We start from the raw sequence: 19,723 nt of genomic DNA, 5'->3' as shown, positions 1-19,723 counted from the left end.
ACAATGCGGAATAGTTTCGCAACTCAAGCCACCCAGGACACCACAGCGTAATGGTGTGTCCGTAAGTCGTAATCGTACTTTATTAGATATGGTGCAATCTATGATGTCTCTTACTGATTTACCGCTATCGTTTTGGGGTTATGCTTTAGACACGACTGCATTCACATTAAATAGGGCACCATCTAAATCCGTTGAGACGACACCATATGAACTGTGGTTTGGCAAGAAACCCAAGTTGTCATTTCTTAAAGTTTGGGGCTGCGATGCTTATGTGAAAAAGCTTCAACCTGATAAGCGCGAACCCAAATCGGAGAAATGTGTCTTCATAGGATACCCAAAGGAGACTGTTGGGTACACCTTCTATCACAGATCCGAAGGCAAGATATTCGTTGCTAAGAATGGATCCTTTCTAAAGAAGGAGTTTCTCTCGAAAGAAGTGAGTGGGAGGAAAGTAGAACTTGACGAGGTAGTTGTACCTACTTCCTTATTGGAAAGAAGTTCATCACAGGAATCAGTTCCAGTGATTCCTACACCAGTAAGTGAGGAAGCTAATGATGATGATCATGGAACTTTTGATCAAGTTACTACCGAACCTCATAGGTCAACTAGACTAAGATCCGCACCAGAGTGGTATGGTAATCCTATTCTGGAGGTCATGTTACTTGACCATGACGAACCTACGAACTATGAGGAAGCGATGATGAGCCCAGATTCCGCAAAATGGCTTGAGGCCATGAAATTTGAGATGGGATCCATGTATGAGAACAAAGTGTGGACTTTGGTTGACTTGCCCGATGATCGGCAAGCCATAGAGAATAAATGGATCTTCAAGAAGAAGACTGATGCTGACGGTAATATTACTGTCTACAAAGCTCGACTTGTTGCGAAAGGTTTTCGACAAGTTCAAGGAGTTGACTACGATGAGACTTTCTCACCCGTAGCGATGCTTAAGTCTGTCTGAATCATGTTAGCAATTGCCGCATTTTATGATTATGAAATTTGGCAAATGGATGTCAAAACTGCATTCCTTAATGGATATCTTGAAGAAGAGTTGTATATGATGCAACCAGAAGGTTTTGTTGATCCAAAAGGTGCTAACAAAGTGTGTAAGCTCCAGCGATCCATTTATGGACTAGTGCAAGCATCTCAGAGTTGGAATATACGCTTTGATAGTGTGATCAAAGCATATGGTTTTATACAGACTTTTGGAGAAGCCTGTATTTACAAGAAAGTGAGTGGGAGCTCTGTAGCATTTCTGATATTATATGTGGATGACATATTGTTGATCGGAAATGATACTGAATTTCTGAATAGCATAAAATGATACTTGAATAAGAATTTTTCAATGAAAGACCTCGGTGAAGCTGCTTATATATTGGACATCAAGATCTATAGAGATAGATCAAGACGCTTAATTGCACTTTCACAAAGCACGAACCTTGATAAAGTTTTGAAGAAGTTCAAAATTGATCAAGCAAAGAAAGGGTTCTTGCTTGTGTTACAAGGTGTGAAGTTGAGTCAGACTCAATGCCCGACCACTGCAGAAGATAGAGAGAAAATGAAAGTCATTCCCTATGCTTCAACCATAGGTTCTATCATGTATGCAATGCTGTGCACCAGACCTGATGTGTGCCTTGCTATTAGTTTAGCAGGGAGGTACCAAAGTAATCCAGGAGTGGATCACTAGACAGCGGTCAAGAACATCCTGAAAATACCTGAAGAGGACTAAGGATATGTTGCTCGCTTATGGAGGTGACAAAGAGCTCGTCGTAAACGGTTACGTTGATGCAAGCTTTGACACTGATCCGGATGACTCTAAGTCACAAACCGGATACGTATTTTTATTGAATGGTGGAGCTGTCAGTTGGTGCAGTTCCAAGCAGAGCGTCATGGCGGGATCTATGTGTGAAGCGGAGTACATAGCAGCTTCGGAAGCAGCAAATGAATGAGTCTGGATGAAGGAGTTCATATCCGATCTAGGTGTCATACCTAGTGCATCGGGTCTAATGAAAATCTTTTGTGACAATACTGGTGCAATTGCCTTGGCAAAAGAATCCAGATTTCACAAGAGAACCAAGCACATCAAGAGACACTTCAATTCCATCTGCGACCAAGTCAAGGAGGGAGACATAGAGATTTGCAAGATACATGATGACCCACAAGTGTAGGGGATCTATCGTAGTCCTTTCGATAAGTAAGAGTGTCGAACCCAACGAGGAGCAGAAGGAAATGATAAGCAGTTTTTAGCAAGGTATTCTCTGCAAGCATTGAAATTGTCAGTAACAGATAGTTTTGTGATAAGGTAATTTGTAACGGGTAACAAGTAATAAAAGTAAATAAGGTGCAGCAAGATGGCCCAATCCTTTTTGTAGCAAAGGACAAGCCTGGAGAAACTCTTATATGAAGAAAAGCGCTCCCGAGGACACATGGGAATATCGTCAAGCTAGTTTTCATCACGCTCATATGATTCGCGTTCGTTACATTGATAATTTGGTATGTGGGTGGACCGGTGCTTGGGTGCTGTCCTTACTTGGACAAGCATCCCACTTATGATTAACTCCTATTGCAAGCATCCGCAACTACAAAAGAAGTATCAAGGTAAACCTAACCAAAGCATGAAACATATGGATCCAAACCAGCCCCTTACGAAGCAACGCATAAACTAGGGTTTATGCTTCTGTCACTCTAGCAACCCATCATCTACTAATTACTTCCCAATGCCTTCCTCTAGGCCCAAACAATGGTGAAGTGTCATGTAGTCGACGTTCACATAACACCACTAGAGGAAAGACAACATACATCTCATCAAAATATCGAACGAATACCAAATTCACATGACTACTTATAACAAGACTTCTCCCATGTCCTCAAGAACAAACATAACTACTCACAATTCATATTCATGTTCATAATTAGAGGGGTATTAATATGCATCAAGGATCCGAACATATGATCTTCCACCAAATAAACCAACTAGCATCAACTACAAGGAGTAATCAACACTACTAGCAACCCACATGTACCAATCTGAGGCTTTGGGACAAAGATTTGATACAAGAGATGAAGTAGGGTTTTAGAGGAGATGGTGCTGGTGAAGATGTTGATGGCGATTGACCCCCTCCCGATGAGAGGATCGTTGGTGGTGACGATGGTGATGATTTCCCCCTCCCCGAGGGAAGTTTCCCCGGCAGAACAGCTCCGCCGGAGCCCTAGATTGATTCCGCCAAGGTTCCGCCTCGTGGCGGCGGAGTTTCTTCCTGAAAGCTTGCTTATGATTTTTTCCAGGGTAAAAGACTTCATATAGCAGAAGATGGACACCGGAGGCCTGCCAGGGGGTCCACGAGGTAGGGGCGCGCGCCCAGGGGGTAGGGCGCGCCCCCCACCCTCGTGGATGGTGGGTGGCCCCCTCTGGTAGTTTCTTTGCTCAGTATATTTTATTAATTCCAAAAATGACTTCCGTGAAGTTTCAGGACTTTTGGAGTTGTGCAGAATAGGTCTCTAATTTGCTCCTTTTCCAGCCCATAATTCCAGTTGCTGGCTTTCCCTCTCTTCATGTAAACCTTGTAAAATAAGAGAGAATAGGCATAAGTATTGTGAGATAATGTGTAATAACAGCCCATAATGCAATAAATATCAATATAAAAGCATGATGCAAAATGGACATATCAACTCCCCCAAGCTTAGACCTCGCTTGTCCTCAAGCGGAAGCCGATAACGATAAATATATCCAAATGTTTAGAGATAGAGGTGTCGATAAAAATAAAATAAGAACATGAGGGCATCATGATCATTCTTATAATCAGCAACATATAAGGATATTGTCATATGATTTCTGATGCTCAAGTAATAATCTGTTCACAATGTAAAGTATGAATCAGAAACTTCATTGAGAACTAACAAACTATGATATCGGTCATTGAAACAATTGAAATTTATCATAACATCGGAAAGAGTCATTATCAGAGCTTTTCAGCAAGTCCACATACTCAACTATCATTTAGTCTTTCACATTGCTAACACTCACGCAATACTTTATGGGTATGGAGTTTTAATCGAACAAAGGGAAAGACAGGGGCTAATAGTGTTGCCTCCCAACCTTTTACCTCAAGGTTAATGTCAACAATAATAGTTCATGCTAACTTACATCCAATTGGATATATATATATATATATATATATATATATATATATATATATATATATATATCAGGATCATTCCAACACAATGTGCTTGCCAAAGGATAAAATGTAAAAAGGAAAGGTGAAGTTCACCACAACTGTTGTATAAGGTATAAGACAAGAATAAAAGATAGGCCGTTCGCAGAGGAAAGCAGAGGTTGTCATGTGCTTTTATGATTGGATGCACAAAATCTTAATGCGAAAGAACGTCGCTTTATATTGCCACTTGTGATATGGACCTTTATTATGCAGTCCGTCGCTTTTATTTCTTCCACATCACAAGATCGTATAAAGCTTATTTTCTCCACACTAATAAATCCTACACATTTAGAGAGCAATTCTTTCTTATTGCATGCAACATGACAACTTACTTGAAGGATCTTACTCAACATGGAGAGGATATTCGGAAGCACAAGTAGTATCTCTACTTGGTGCAAAGAATTTGGTTAGCATGAGAGGGAAAGGCAAGCTCAACATGTTGGATGATCCATGACAATATACTTTATTTCGGATATAAGAAAACATAACCCATTATGTTGTCTTCCTTGTCCAACATCAACCCTTTAGCATGTCATATTTTAATGAGTGCTCACAATCATAAAAGATGTCCAAGATAGTATATTTATATGTGACAACCTCTCTTTCTTTATTACTTCCTATTAATTGCAACGATGACCAAAACTATGTTTGTCAACTCTCAACAACTTTTATTCATCATACTCTTTATATGTGAAGTCATTACTCTCCATAAGATCCATATGATCTCTTTATTTCTTTCTATTCTTTCTTTTTCTTTTATTCCCTCACGATCATAGAAAGATAATCAAGCCCTTGACTCAACACTAATCTTTATTATATATAGCTCACAGACTCGATTACATAGAAGGATCATAAGGCAAAACTCAAAACTAAATCATACTAAAACTTTATTCTACTAGATCAAGATATTACCAAAAGGATCGAACTAAGAAAAACGATAAAGATAGGAGTGTGATGGTGATACGATACCGGGTCACCTCCCCCAAGCTTGGCAGTTGCCAAGGGGAGTGCCCATACCCATGTGATTATACCTCTTTCCTCGGGGGTGGTGATGATGGAGTTGTTGATGATGTAGGCTTGTCTTCCCTCTTCCAAGGCATAGGCTCACCATCATAGAAGGATGGTCGAGTCTCCGGGATCCTTAAATCTGCAGCCAAACTCATCCTCTTGAATCTATATTCATACTCACGGTTTTGATTTTGCAGGTCATAGATCTGGGCTTGGAGGTGCTCGATTTTCTCATAGATTGAAGATGACCTCCCCAATGTCCTTGGCTTCCAGCTTGTGGTTGTTGGTGAACTCCGTGATCATTATGTGATTGGAGTCGAGTCCACGCTCCACCATCTCCTGTCACTTGAAAACTTGTTGCTCCATTGCCTCGAGCCTTGTCTCCACGCTTCCGGTCCTCCTTGGTCCCTCAACATCGCGGATGTGCAGCAACCCCTCACGCATCACAATGGTTTGAGGATGTTGCAGCACTTCTATGAGGTAGGGGTTGATTACCTTCTCGAAGAACTTGTCTTGGGGGCACTTGGAGATGTCATGGTGTTCTAGATCTGTCAAAAAAACAGCTCGAAAAAAAAGAGGATATTTGCGTGGTACGGTGGTCAAAACTTTCGGGAGATTATATAATGAATTTTTACCGACCAAAAGAAGTATCGTGCAAGAAAACGGAGTGCGGAGAGCGCACGAGGTGCCCACGAGGCAGGGGGCGCGCCTTCGGACGCCTCGTGTCCTTCCCGGACTACTTCTTATTTTCCTATTTTCTTAAATATTCCAAAACGGAGAAAAAATACCATTAGAACCGTTTTGGAGTCGGTTTATTACCGTACCACATACCTATTCGTTTTGGGAGTCTGAAACATTCTGGAAAGTGTCCCTTATGTATTCCTCCGGGGTTACGGTTTCAATAACATTGGTTTCAACATTTATAGGATTACCTGAGATATATTGTTTGATTCTTTGACCGTTCACCACCTTCGGATTTGTGCCTTCGAAGTTGTTGATTTTTATTGCACCGGAACGATAGACCTCCTCGATAACGTAAGGACCTTCCCATTTAGAGAGAAGTTTTCCTGCAAACAATCTTAAACGAGAGTTGAATAGCAAAACATAATCACCTACATTAAACTCGCACTTTTGTATCCTTTTGTCATGCCATCTTTTAACCTTTTCCTTAAACAGTTTGGCATTCTCATAGGCCTGGGTTCTTCATTCATCAAGTGAGCTAATGTCAAATAGCCTCTTCTCACCGGCAAGTTTGAAATCATAATTGAGCTCTTTAATGGCCCAATATGCCTTATGTTCTAGTTCGAGAGGTAAGTGACATGCTTTTCCATAAACCATTTTATACGGAGACATACCCATAGGATTTTTATATGCATATCTATAGGCCCATAATGCATCATCAAGTTTATTGGACCAATTCTTTCTAGATCTATTAACAGTGTTCTGCAAAATTAATTTGAGCTCTCTATTATTCAGTTCTACTTGACCACTAGACTGCGGGTGATATGGAGATGCAATTCTATGATTAACGTCATACTTAGCAAGCATTTTACGAAAGGCACCATGAATAAAATGTGAACCACCGTCAGTCATTAAATATCTAGGGACTCCAAACCTCGGCAAAATAACTTCTTTAAGCATCTTAATAGAGGTGTTATGACCAGCACTACTAGTTGGAATAGCTTCTACCCACTTAGTAACATAATCAACAGCAACTAAAATATGTGTATAGCCATTAGTGGAAGGAAACGGTCCCATATAATCAAAGCCCCAAACATCAAATGGTTCAATAACAAGTGAATAATTCATAGGCATTTCTTGACATCTACTAATATTGCCAATTCTTTGACATCCATCACAAGACAAAACAAACTTACGAGCATCCTTGAAGAGAGTAGGCCAATAAAAACCGGATTGCAATACCTTATGTGCAGTTCTATCTCGAGCGTGGTGTCCTCCATAAGCCTCGGAGTGACACTTGCGTAGGATCTGTTCCTGTTCATGCTCAGGTACACAACGTCTAATAACACCATCTACTCCTTCTTTATAAAGATGAGGGTCATCCCAGAAGTAATGTCTTAAATCATAAAAAAACTTTTTCTTTTGCTGGTATGTGAAACTAGGTGGTATAAATTTAGCAACAATGTAATTAGCATAATCAGCATACCATGGAGCAGTGTGAGAAGCATTTATGACAGCTAATTGTTCATCAGGAAAGCTATCATCAATAGGTAGTGGGTCATCAAGAACATTCTCTAACCTAGACAAGTTGTCTGCAACGGGGTTCTCAGCTCCCTATCTATCAATAATATGCAAATCAAATTCTTGTAGCAAGAGAACCCATCTAATAAGTCTAGGTTTAGCATCTTTCTTTTCGATAAGATATTTAATAGCAGCATGATCAGTGTGAAAAGTTACTTTAGAATCAACAATATAAGGTCTGAACTTAACACAAGCAAATACAACCGCCAAAAATTCTTTTTCAGTAGTAGCATAATTTCTTTGGGCACTGTCTAGAGTTTTACTAGCATATTGAATAACATTTAATTTCTTATCAACTCTTTGTCCTAGAACAGCACCTACAGCATAATCACTAGCATCACACATAATTTCAAAGGGTAAATTCCAATCAGGTGGCTGAACAATAGGTGCAGAAATCAAAGTTTTCTTAAGTATTTCAAATCCTTCTACACAATCATCATCAAAGACGAAAGGAATATCTTTTTGTAAGAGATTAGTCAAAGGCCTAGAAATTTTTGAGAAGTCCTTAATGAACCTCCTATAAAAACCAGCATGACCAAGGAAACTTCTTATACCTTTGATGTCCTTGGGACACGACATCTTTTCAATAGCATCAACTTTAGCTTTATCAACTTCAATACCTCTTTCAGAAATTTTATGCCCCAAGACAATACCTTCATTAACCATAAAGTGGCACTTCTCCCAATTCAAGACAAGATTAGTTTCTTCACATCTCTGCAAAACTCGATCAAGGTTGCTCAAGTAATCATCAAAAGAAGTTCCGTAAACGGAGAAATCATCCATGAAAACCTCAACAATCTTTTCACAAAAGTCATAGAATATAGCCATCATGCATCTTTGAAAGGTAGCCGGTGCATTACATAAACGAAAAGGCATACGTCTATAAGCAAAGGTACCGAAAGGGCAAGTAAAAGTGGTCTTTTCTTGATCCTCTTTTGACACAGGCATTTGAGAGAAACCAGAATAACCATCTAGAAAGCAAAAATGTGTATGTTTGGATAATCTTTCTAGCATTTGATCAATAAAAGGTAAGGGGTAATGATCCTTTTTAGAAGCTTTATTTAATTTGCGGAAATCAATTACCATCCTATAACCTGTAACAATTCTTTGTGGGATCAATTAATCTTTATCATTAGGAACAACAATAATACCTCCCTTCTTAGGGACACAATGGGCAGGGCTTACCCACTGACTAGGAGGAGCGAGATATTACAAACATGGGTCTCATGACCCAACATTCAGAGCATACAAGTCAAAGCACATGCGGAAGCTTAACATGTCTGAGTAGAGACATCTACAAATGAAAAAGGCTGAGAAGCCTGACTATCTACCAGATCCTGCCGAGGGCACAAGATCGTAGCTGAGGTATCAAGCTAAACGTCGAAGTCCACACGGAACTACTAGCGAGACTGACGTCTCTCTGCAAAACATAAAATAGGCAAACGTGAGTACAAATGTACACAGCAAGACTTACATCAGAACTAGCTACATATGCATCAGTATCAAAGAAAGGGGGTGGTGGAGTTCGACTACAGCAAGCCATCTTTGACTCAGTGGCTATCCTAAACTATGACTGCAAGTAACTCTTTTGAGGTGGCGCACACGAGTCCACATATTCGCCATATCAATACACCACTATGGATCCGCTCTCGTCTCCCTACGAGAAGGCCATCCATAGCACTCACGCTTATCTTGCGAGTTTTAGAGTATCCACTTTCACTTGTCTATGAACTGTACAGGCAACCCAGAAGTCCTTTACCGCAGACACGGCTATTCGAATAGATCATTTATAACCCTGCAGGGGTGTACTTCTTCACACACACTCTCACCACTTACCGCCATTTACACGACATGTACTCGGCACCTTCAAGCGGAAGCCCAACGAGGGTGTCGGCCACGGCCTACCTAAACACTCAAGTCTCTAGTCCAGGTTTATCGCCTATTCAGGTTCCATCCGCAGGGAGTCCGGCCGAGGTTTCCACATATGGCCCCGAACGATGTGTACAGGGTTCCGCGACACCAAACGGGCGCCCGGCATACCCGGGCACATGCCTACTGCATCACAGCCCACCCCTCGGGTCAGCGCTGCGCACGGCCTCCAGCATACTACAAACACCAGAAACTACTTGCAACTCTTGGATAGAGGACAAGGGTGGTTAAGAAGCCGAGAGAGTCAATTAAGTATCCCAATGTGTGGTAGTAGCTATTCATGGATCACAAACACAGAACTCAGTTCCTGAGGACGGTTTCAATGAGACAACCCACCATGTACTCCTATATGGCCTCTCACCGCTACCTTTACCAAATCGTGTTCACACACTTAGCTCTCAACATTAGGACATGTTCACCACATTCCAATTCATCCCCAATGAATCGGATCTGACTCAACTCTAAGTAGTAGCACGCATGACAAAAAAGCATCAATGAGTAGGCACATCAGGGCTCAAATAACTCCTACTCATGCTAGTGGGTTTCATCTATTTACTATGGCAATGACAGGTCATGCAAAGGAAAGGGGTTTAACTACCGTAGTAGGTAACAATTGAATCGTTGTTGTCCTAATGAAGTAAAAGAGAGCAGGAGCGAGAGAGTGGGATTGTATCGGAATGAACAAGGGGGCTTTGCTTGCCTGACAGAGTGGTAGTGGGATACTGCCCTTCAGTTGGATACTCGTGAATATCCTCGGAGACAGAACCTACCACGAAGAACACATCGAAACACAATCGTCACATGGCAATATGCAACAATATGATGCATGCAATGACATGGCAAAATGAGTGTGTTTTGGCTAATGCAACTTAGAACAGATTGGTTTGAGTTCATTTGAATCAAGGATTCAAATGCATACCCAAAATAAGAGGTCATATTAGTGCATTAACTTGTTTCACCTAAACAGCAAGGTTAAAGTGTTCTAACATGCATGAAACCAGTACAGATGGAAAGATTAGATTTTTCGGATCAAATTTCATATATAAATCTTTGCATTTGGAGTTAGAGATTATTTTCTATGAATTTTTGAAGTTTGTAGCATTTTCTGAAATTTCCTATATAAGAATAAATCCAGTAAATGCTTTATTACGTCAGCAGTGCGTCAGGGTGACGTCAGCAGTCAACGGGGATGGTCCAGGTCAAACCTGACCAGTGGGTCCCGCGTGTCATTGTCATTAGTCTAACTATTTTTTAGTTAGTCCTAATCCTAACTAATCTTCAGGGGGTCAAACTGGGTCCACCCGGGGTCAACTCGGTCAGCGGGGTCAAACTCGCCGGCGTTTAGCCACCGGCGAGGCCAAACGCGGCGGGGCAGTGCGGGATTCGTGCTCCGGCGACCAAAACGACGTCGGAGCACATCTACGTGATGCGGGGAGTGAGCCGCGTCGAGTGGTGGCAGTGGGTGGAGCTGGGGTGGCCGGAAGCGTCGCCGGCGACGACATTGTCGGTCGCCGGAGTTCGGGCGAGGTCGAAGCCGTCGCTATGAGGCACGGCGAGGCGCGTGGGGAGGTGCTATGGGCTTCTGCGAGTGCGGTGAAGACGATGGCGTGCTCGGAATCAAGCCAACGTGGTTGTGGCCACGACGGCGACGTGCGGTTGCGGCGGCGGGTGCGGCCGAGCTCGGTGCAGTCGCTGTGGTGCTCGAGAGCGTGAACGGGAAGGGGGAGGAGGTAGCTGGGCTCACGGCGATCACAACGAGGCAGACGGGGAGGTCGGGGATGAGCTGGTGCGGCGGTGACGGCGAAGGGGATCTCCGGCGGCGTTCGGTGAAGACGAGGTCGAAGAAGACGAAGTAGAGCGTGCGAGCACTCGTGGCTCGGCTAGCTCGACGAAGCAGAAGACAGCTGAGCTCGTGGACACGGCAGCGCGGCGCGGGGACGGTGGTGGACGCGAGTTTCACGGTGGCACAGGCGCGGCAGCATCGGCCATGGTGGGAGAGGGCGAGGGAGAGAGGCAGAGGAGTGAGCGAGGTGTCTGCGGGGTCGGGGCGGCGACGTGGAGCTCGCCCAGGTGTCCAGGGGCGCGGGCGGCAAGCAGCTGACGCGGTGGCGAGCTCGCGCACGCCGGTGTCACCTCCCTGCCTGCCTGGCGGGGACGAAGCAGCTGGCTGGCACGGGCCAGCACAGTGCTGGGCCGCTAGGTGGGCCGGCTGGTGGCTTTGCCAGGTAAGTTTGTTTTCCTTTTATTTTTTCTGTTTTCTTTATTTCTGCAAGTTTGTGGCTTTTCTAAAAATACTTAGGCATTTCCAAAAATCACCAAACTGCACATGCCCACTGTTTAGAACATATCCAACATGGAACATTTCAGTTTGGGATTATTTGGACATTTAAAATATTTAGTAGCATTTAAATGTCCAAATGCAAATAGCATATGATTTAATCCAGTGACCTTAAGAAGACCGAGAAAATCGTGAACCAATTTTGCGAGAGGTTCTAACCCAGGACAAAAATGATGGACATTTTAGAAGGGCACTTCAGGTTCATTGAAAAAGATTTTAGTAAACCCTAGTTGTTTTCAGGGGGGTGTTGGGGGTTCTGTCATCCCTATTTCAACTTTCTGTGAAAAGTAAACATGATGCAACACCAGATGCTAGCACTAGGCATTACTAGAACTAGGGATGTGACAACTCACCCCCACTAAGCAACTCGTCCCGAGATTCAAGAGGTGAGGTAAGAAGACAGAGGGGATACAAGCTAACATGATCTTCATGATCCATTGCTTCAGATCGATCTTGGCGTCCTTCCTTTCAAGATCTTCATCCAACACGATGACGACGGACAGGAACTCTACAGGAATCGATCTTCTCGAAGATCGAGCAACTCAAGATCAATTCTTGGGGTGAGATATAAAACATCTCTTGAGCTGAGACACGAAACATACATTCAGGGGGATGGGGTGTAACAGATGACGAAGGTCCACTAGGTAGGCAACAAATCCACGCTCGATCACGACGTACTGAGGAGTTAACTGCCATGATTCCACAACGGGGCACCTTTATACCAGCCTAAGGCAATCACAATCGATCGTTTGGCGGAGTTCAAAGGAATGGCATATCCGGATTCGAATGGATGATGTGGACTACCTTGTTGAAGACAACGCAATGCATGATTTTGCTTATCATCGGAAATGGATGGAACCCATGGTAGGATCACTTCTAAAGATGATCCTGAACAACAATTGCTGAGAAGGGCAGTCCAAGGGAGATTGGCACAAGGTGGTGCAAGCTGGGAACAAAATGCAAATGTCGGGAATGTTCCAACCATCATATCTGCCTAAGATTCAAATCTGGTTGGTGTCAGGACATTCCAGACTCATCAAGTCTAGAAAGAGAAATGAAAGTTTGCAACACAAATCGACGAGATGACGTTGCGAGATTCTCGGGGAGTGAACTACGAGAGCAAGCCCCAAAATATGAGCTGGTTCTGCTACATACATGTGAACATGTTGTCCAAGACAAGAATGACTGTCGGTGTCAAAACCGGCGGATCTCGGGTAGGGGGTCCCGAAATGTGCGTCTAAGGCGGATGGTAACAGGAGGCGGGGGACACAATGTTTACCCAGGTTCGGGCCCTCTCGATGGAGGTAATATCCTACTTCCTGCTTGATTGATCTTGATGATATGAGTATTACAAGAGTTGATCTACCACGAGATCGTAGAGGCTAAACCCTAGAAGCTAGCTTATGGTTATGATTGTTGTTGTTCTACGGACTGAACCCTCCGGTTTATATAGACACCGTAGGGGGCTAGGGTTACACAGAATCGGTTACAAGGGAGGAGATCTACACATCCGTATTGCCAAGCTTGCCTTCCACGCAAAGGAGAGTCCCATCCGGACACGGGACAAAGTCTTCAATCTTGTATCTTCATAGTCCAACAGTCCGGCCAAAGTATATAGTCCGGCAGTCCGAGGACCCCCTAATCGTGGACTCCCTCAGTAGCCCTTGAACCAGGCTTCAATGATGATGAGTCCGGCGCGCAGATTGTCTTCGGCATTGCAAGGCGGGTTCCTCCTCCGAATACTCCATAGAAGATTTTGAACACAAGGATCATGTCCGGCTCTACAAAACAAATTCCACATACCACCGTAGAGAGTATAATATTTCCACAAATCTAATCTGCTGACAAGCTACATAGCATGACATCACACCACAGCCCGGTCATTATTCGAACCGTTTTTCTGAACCAGCTACTGCACATATTGCGAGGCGGTTTTCTTGGCACGTCTTGTCGAAGCAGAGATCATGTCCCCTTATCACGGGATTCTCATCAATACAGGTGTGGGTAACCCAACCGTGCCATCAATCACGGCGCTTGGGGAACAAGCGAGTTTACCAGGCAAGTGGGGAGGCACAGAATCCCTGCTGCCTTTATAAGGGGATAAGGACTCCCTTTCGCACCCACGCTTTCTTCTTCTCGATCTATTCCCCTTCGCTCGAGCTCCAGCGCCCAAGCGTTCATCTTCTCTGCCCACAAAGGCCTTCCAAAAATGTCCGGATCCGGAGCAGGAGGCAAGTGGATGGCCTCTACCGTCCGGGTGAAGGATATCAAAAAGCTTCGGGAAGCCGGGTATCTGGCCAAGAAAATCAGCCACCGTCTCCCGATGGCGGCACTACTAGGAAAAGGGCTATAGATGATATGGACACTAATGGCGCACCAGACATGTGGTGCGCCACTACTATATAGCAGTGGCGCGCCATGTGTTGGTGCGCCATTAGTGTCCAAATACTAATGGCGCACCACATCCATGGTGCGCCACTAGTAACAATTTTTTTAATTTTTTTTCAAAACTAGTAATGGCGCACGAGGGGATAGTGCGCCATTACTAGTTAAACTAGTAATGGCGCACCACATCCACGGTGCGCCACGGCGCACCACTCCCACGGTGCGCCATTAGTAACTTTCCCCAAAAATTCCACCGAATGCACCCCCCCCCCCCCCCCGTGGACCGCCTTTTCAGTTTTAGAAAAAATAAAAGAAAATGATGGAAATGTCAACAAAATAAAAGAAAATAAGTTTCCCATGTGATATGTGGTCTACTTGTTGGGAAAATTTACAAATATGAATTCCGACTTTATTTGCAAAATCTCTGGAATTTGTAAAATGGGCATAACTTTTGCATACAAACTCGGATTAAAAAGTTTTTTGTATGAAAAATCATCTACTCGAAAAGATTTTCAGAATCCCGTTAAACATTTTCAGAATCCTCAAAAACCTAACAGAAAAAAAGTTACGGGGCTTTTAAGATCCGGAGAGGCAAAAAAATCAAAAAAAAAAACAAACTCAGTAATGGCACACCTGCCCATGGTGCGCCATTACTATCTTCCCGCGTTCAAAATTCAAACTATATCAAAAAAATAAAAAAAGTTAGTAATGGCGCACCTGCCCACGGTGCGCCATTACTATCTTCCCGCCTTCAAAATTCAAAATAAATCAAAAAAATAAAAAAAGTTAGTAATGGCGCACCTGCCCACGATGCGCCATTACTATGCCGTATATATGGCTGGGCGGGGTCCTCTCCTCCTTACCTCTTCATTGTTCTCCTCCACTCCACCTCTCCTCCACTCCATCTCCTCCTCTCCTCCAATCCATCTCCCCTTCTCTCCTCCACCATACTCCCCTCCTCCTCTCCGGCGACCTCCTCCTCCTCCTCTCCGGCGACCTCCTCCTCCCTCCTCTCCTCCCCTCCCCTCACGGTTTCTCCTCCCTCCTCTCCGGTGATCCCCTCCTCCCTCCTCTCCAGTGATCTCCTCCTCCCTCCTCTCCAGTGATCTCCTCCTCCCTCCTCTCCGGTGAGCTCCTCCTCTCATCTCCTCCCCTCCCCTCATGGTTTCTCCTTCCTCCTCTCCGATGCTCCGGTGAACTCCTCTCCGGCGACCTCCTCCTCCTCTCCGGCGATGTAGGCGAGCGCCTCTCCGGTGACCTCCTCCTCCTCTCCGGTGACCTCGGCCCTCCTCTCCGGCGAACTCCTCTCCGGAAAAAGAACGTACAAGATCCAAAAACGAGAACAAAATTTGGAAAAATATCGTGCAAAAAACGAGCAAAAAAGGGGCAAAAAATGGGCAAAAAAATCGCGATCCAGATCAAAATTCAAAATTCAAAAATAGCAATGGCGCATCACCCCACAGTGCGCCATTAGTATGGCAAAGCACATGTGTAAATATCGCCCCCTGGGAGGCACACTAATGGCGCATGCTGGTCTATACTAATGGCGCACGGCGTGATGCGCCATTAGTATACCAGATACTAATGGCGCATGTTGGTCTATACTAATGGCGCACGGCGTGATGCGCCATTAGTATACCAGATACTAATGGCGCACCAGTGGTGCGCCATTAGTATTTAATACTAGTGGCGTGGTACTAGTGGCGCACCTGTAGTGCGCCATTAGTAGGCAAAACTGGTGCGCCACTAGTAGGCCTTTTCCTAGTAGTGCGGGACAGATCGTCCCTACTCCGGAACCCCACGAGAGGGTTGTATTCCTCCCTCACTTTGTCCGCGGGCTAGGGTTTCCCCTCCACCCGTTCGTTCGCGGCATCATGTATTATTATGGGATCGATCTTCATGATCTGTCCCCTAGTTCTTTCCTCAACATCTCGACATTCATTGTCGTGTGCGAGGCTTTTCTCCGCATCTCGCCACACTTCGGCTTATGGCTGAAGATTTTTAATGTGAAGCCCAAGGTAGTGGGCGGCGAGCACGCTGAGTGCGGGGGCGTTATGGTGATCACGATGCCCAACGTCACATGGCCAACAGGCACCTTTAACGATTCCGTCAAGGAGTGGCAACAACAGTGGTTTTACATCACCAAAGCCACGCGGGACGGAATGGGCCGCTACTCCCGAGTTTCGATCCGGAGCCCCTCTGCGACTTACATCCTGGGTCAGGAAGGGCCTGAACTGGTCTTCGTCTGACGAATTGTCGGTGCTCCAAACGCGCGTTAAAGATATGGAAGACAAGAACATTGAACTTGTCAATATAGTCCAGGTGATGTTAGTTCGCCGGATCCTGCCTTGTCAACACCGGACTTACAATCTATGGGAATTCGATCCGGCCAAGCACCAAACCCTACGAGAGCTTTTTGGCTCCTCGCACAAAGACATCTGGAAGGTGCTTTTCAAGTCCAGCAAATCATGGCCGGACTCTGCCGAAGACTGTGGGTACCAACTGTGCCGCCCTGCAAGTTCGGTAAGTCATCATATTTTTTATCCGCATAACCCAAAGGAAACGCTTAATGTGTTTTCTACAACTCTCCTAGGGCTGGACGAAGAAGGCGGAGCGGATCCATTGTCCGGCCCCGCTGCCCGAAGAACTGGCCGTCCCACTTCTGACGAAGATGCTGGTCCCGACGCCTTACAAGGTGCTGAAGAAGACGGCCGAGAGGGAGGCCAAAAAGACCCGGGGCGGCCTTCGTCGCCGCGGTACTTCGGACACAATATCCGAAGGCTCTAATGCCCGTTCCACCTCCGAAGAGGACGAGAGGAGGAGGAAGATGAATCCCCCGCGGGGGGAAGAAAGAAGAGGACGGCCTCCGCACACTTGGAGGCCGAGTCGCCTAAAAGGGGAAAAGCTCCTCTTCCGGAGGAGTCCACTGCCGCCGCCGACAGCGGCCCGGCGTGGGATACCAAGGCCCAGCCCCTGGTGAACTCGTGAGTATATCAAATCCGAGTACGTTTATGCGCCCAAACTCATCATGGCATAGTATTTTAACCTGAGCCATATTTTCTGTAGTCCGGCGAGGTCCCGTACCAAACAATCCTCATTAGAGGATTCGCTGAGCTCGGATGCTATGGAGAGCGGGACACCCCCGAAGGTCCCTTCCTCCAAACAGGTGAATAACACCGAGGCTTCGTCCCAGAAGGACCCCTGCCAAGGAGGAGAGGAAAAGACCGTTAAGGCGGCGCCAGGAGGTCAAACTTCAGGGGCCGGACACATGGGGGAGAAAATTCCCATGGGAGCTGACGGCGGGGGCCATCTTGAATTCGGCTCCCAGTCGGATGCAATTCCGGAGACCAATATGGCTCCAGAATCAAGCAGGCAGCCTCTCTCAGCTGGGGGGGCATGCTTGTTCCACCGGCAACCTCTGTCCAACCAGAGGTGCCGGATGCTTTGTTGGTGGCGCTGAAGAGCACCTCCATCATCGATGAACACCGTGCCCTTATGGGTGTGGTGATTGAGAAGATTCAGTCTGCTGAGATTGGGCTGAATGAAGCATGTATCAGCCTTATAAAAGGTTTAGAGGTATGTTTTATGAGGTTTCGAAGAGTGTCATGGTATGGATAGTAGCCCCTGATACACTGTTCGGTGAAAGAAAGAACCGGTAATGTGATAAAAAGGAAATATGACTGTGGAACCTGCTGAGACTAGGGGGAAGAAGCTGTGTGCGGATCCAGAGTATAGTCGGATGGTCATCGCGGGGAATATCTAAGGATTCCCCTGCGCGTTCGAGCTGCCTCCATATCGCCCGTCCTGGTCAGCGCAGAGGTGAACCTGCAAAGGAAATGTAAGAAATGTTTGTGTGCCGGAGAGCGGTTGAGCCGCTGTGTGCGGCCTGTCCTCGCTTTCGCCGGAGTGTTTAATTGAGCTCCGGACGAGCCGGGCTATCCTGCCGCGAAGTAGTTCGGAGTCCTTTGGCGGTGTCCGGGAGCCTGGCTGTCGACTCGAGGTTCGGCTGCAAGGTACTGTTCGTTGCTTCTGCTGTTAAGGCAGCGGTGTACTCGGTGGTGCTGAAGGAAAGTTCGGCCTTGCCATTAACTGTGATGACGCCTCATGGACCGGGCATCTTGAGCTTACGGTAGGCATAATGTGGCACCGCGTTGAATCGAGCGAACGCAGTTCGTCCAAGCAGTGCCTGATAATCACTGCAGAAAGGGACGATTTCGAAGATTAACTCTTCGGTACGGTAATTGTCTGGTGATCCGAAGATTACCTCAAGGGCGATGGAGCCTGTACAGCTGGCTTCCACACCTGGTATAATGCCTCTGAAAGTGGCTTTAGTGGGTTTGATCACCGAATGATTGATGCCCATCTTGCGCACTATGTCCTGGTAAAGCAGGTTTAGACTACTGCCTCCGTCCATAAGGACTCGTGTGAGGTGGAACCCGTCAATTATTGGGTCGAGGACTAGTGTGGCTGGATTGCCCTAATTGGCGTTAACCGGATGATCCGTGCAGTTGAAGGTGACCGGCCCTAGTTTATATTGTGGGGCGACTAGTTCTGTTAAGTCGGCATCCCTAAGGGTGCGTATCCGGTCCGGGTTGGGAATTTGGGTGGTGTTTACCATGTTCACCGTTTGGATTTGCGGGGGAAATTTCTTTTGCCCTCCTGTGTTCGGTGATCTGGGCTCTTCGTCGCCATCATCGCTTTGAGACCCCCCATCTTTGTTTTTGGCGCCTGCCCTGCCGGCTTGTTTGAAGACCCAGCATTCTCTGTTGGTATGGGTGGCTGGCGTTCCTGGGGTGCCATGAATTTGGCATTGGCGGTCGAGTATGCGGTCCGGACTGGACGGACCTAAACTGTTATTTTTTAGAGGCCCTTTCCGCTGACCGGACTTAGAGCCACTAAATCCAGCATTAACTGTCGTATCTTTGGCGTTTTCACCATGTTTACGACACTTGTGTTTGTTGCGCCAGGGTTTGTCGTTGCTATCTCTGGCTTCTGATGTGCCAGGGTTGCTTGCTGTGTTGTTGATACGGGCCAACCAGCTATCTTCGCCCGCACAAAAGCGGGTCATAAGTGTCATTAGGGCTGCCATGGATTTTGGCTTCTCTTGGCCGAGATGTCGGGCGAGCCACTCGTCACGGATGTTATGTTTAAAGGCCGCTAGGGCTTCGGCATCCGGACAGTCGACAATTTGGTTCTTTTTAGTTAGGAACCGAGTCCAGAATTTCCTAGCTGACTCTCTGGGTTGTTGTGTTATGTGACTTAAATCGTCAGCATCCGGTGGTCGCACATAAGTGCCCTGGAAGTTGTCCAGGAATGCGTCTACCAGCTTCTCCCAACTTCCGATGGAATTTGCCGCCAAGCTATTCAGCCAATGCCGAGCCGGCCCTTTGAGTTTTAGCGGGAGATACTTGATGGCGTGTAGATCATCTCCGCGGGCCATATGAATGTGGAGGAAGAAATCCTCTATCCATACCGCGGGGTCTGTAGTGCCATCATATGATTCAATGTTCACGGGTTTAAACCCTTCTGGGAATTCATGATCCATTACTTCATCAGTGAAGCATAGGGGGTGTGCGGCGCCTCT

Source organism: Aegilops tauschii, chromosome 3 (genome assembly GCF_002575655.3).
Source record: "Aegilops tauschii subsp. strangulata cultivar AL8/78 chromosome 3, Aet v6.0, whole genome shotgun sequence".
Classification (NCBI taxonomy): domain Eukaryota; kingdom Viridiplantae; phylum Streptophyta; class Magnoliopsida; order Poales; family Poaceae; genus Aegilops; species Aegilops tauschii.
This window is presented reverse-complemented; position numbering follows the sequence as displayed.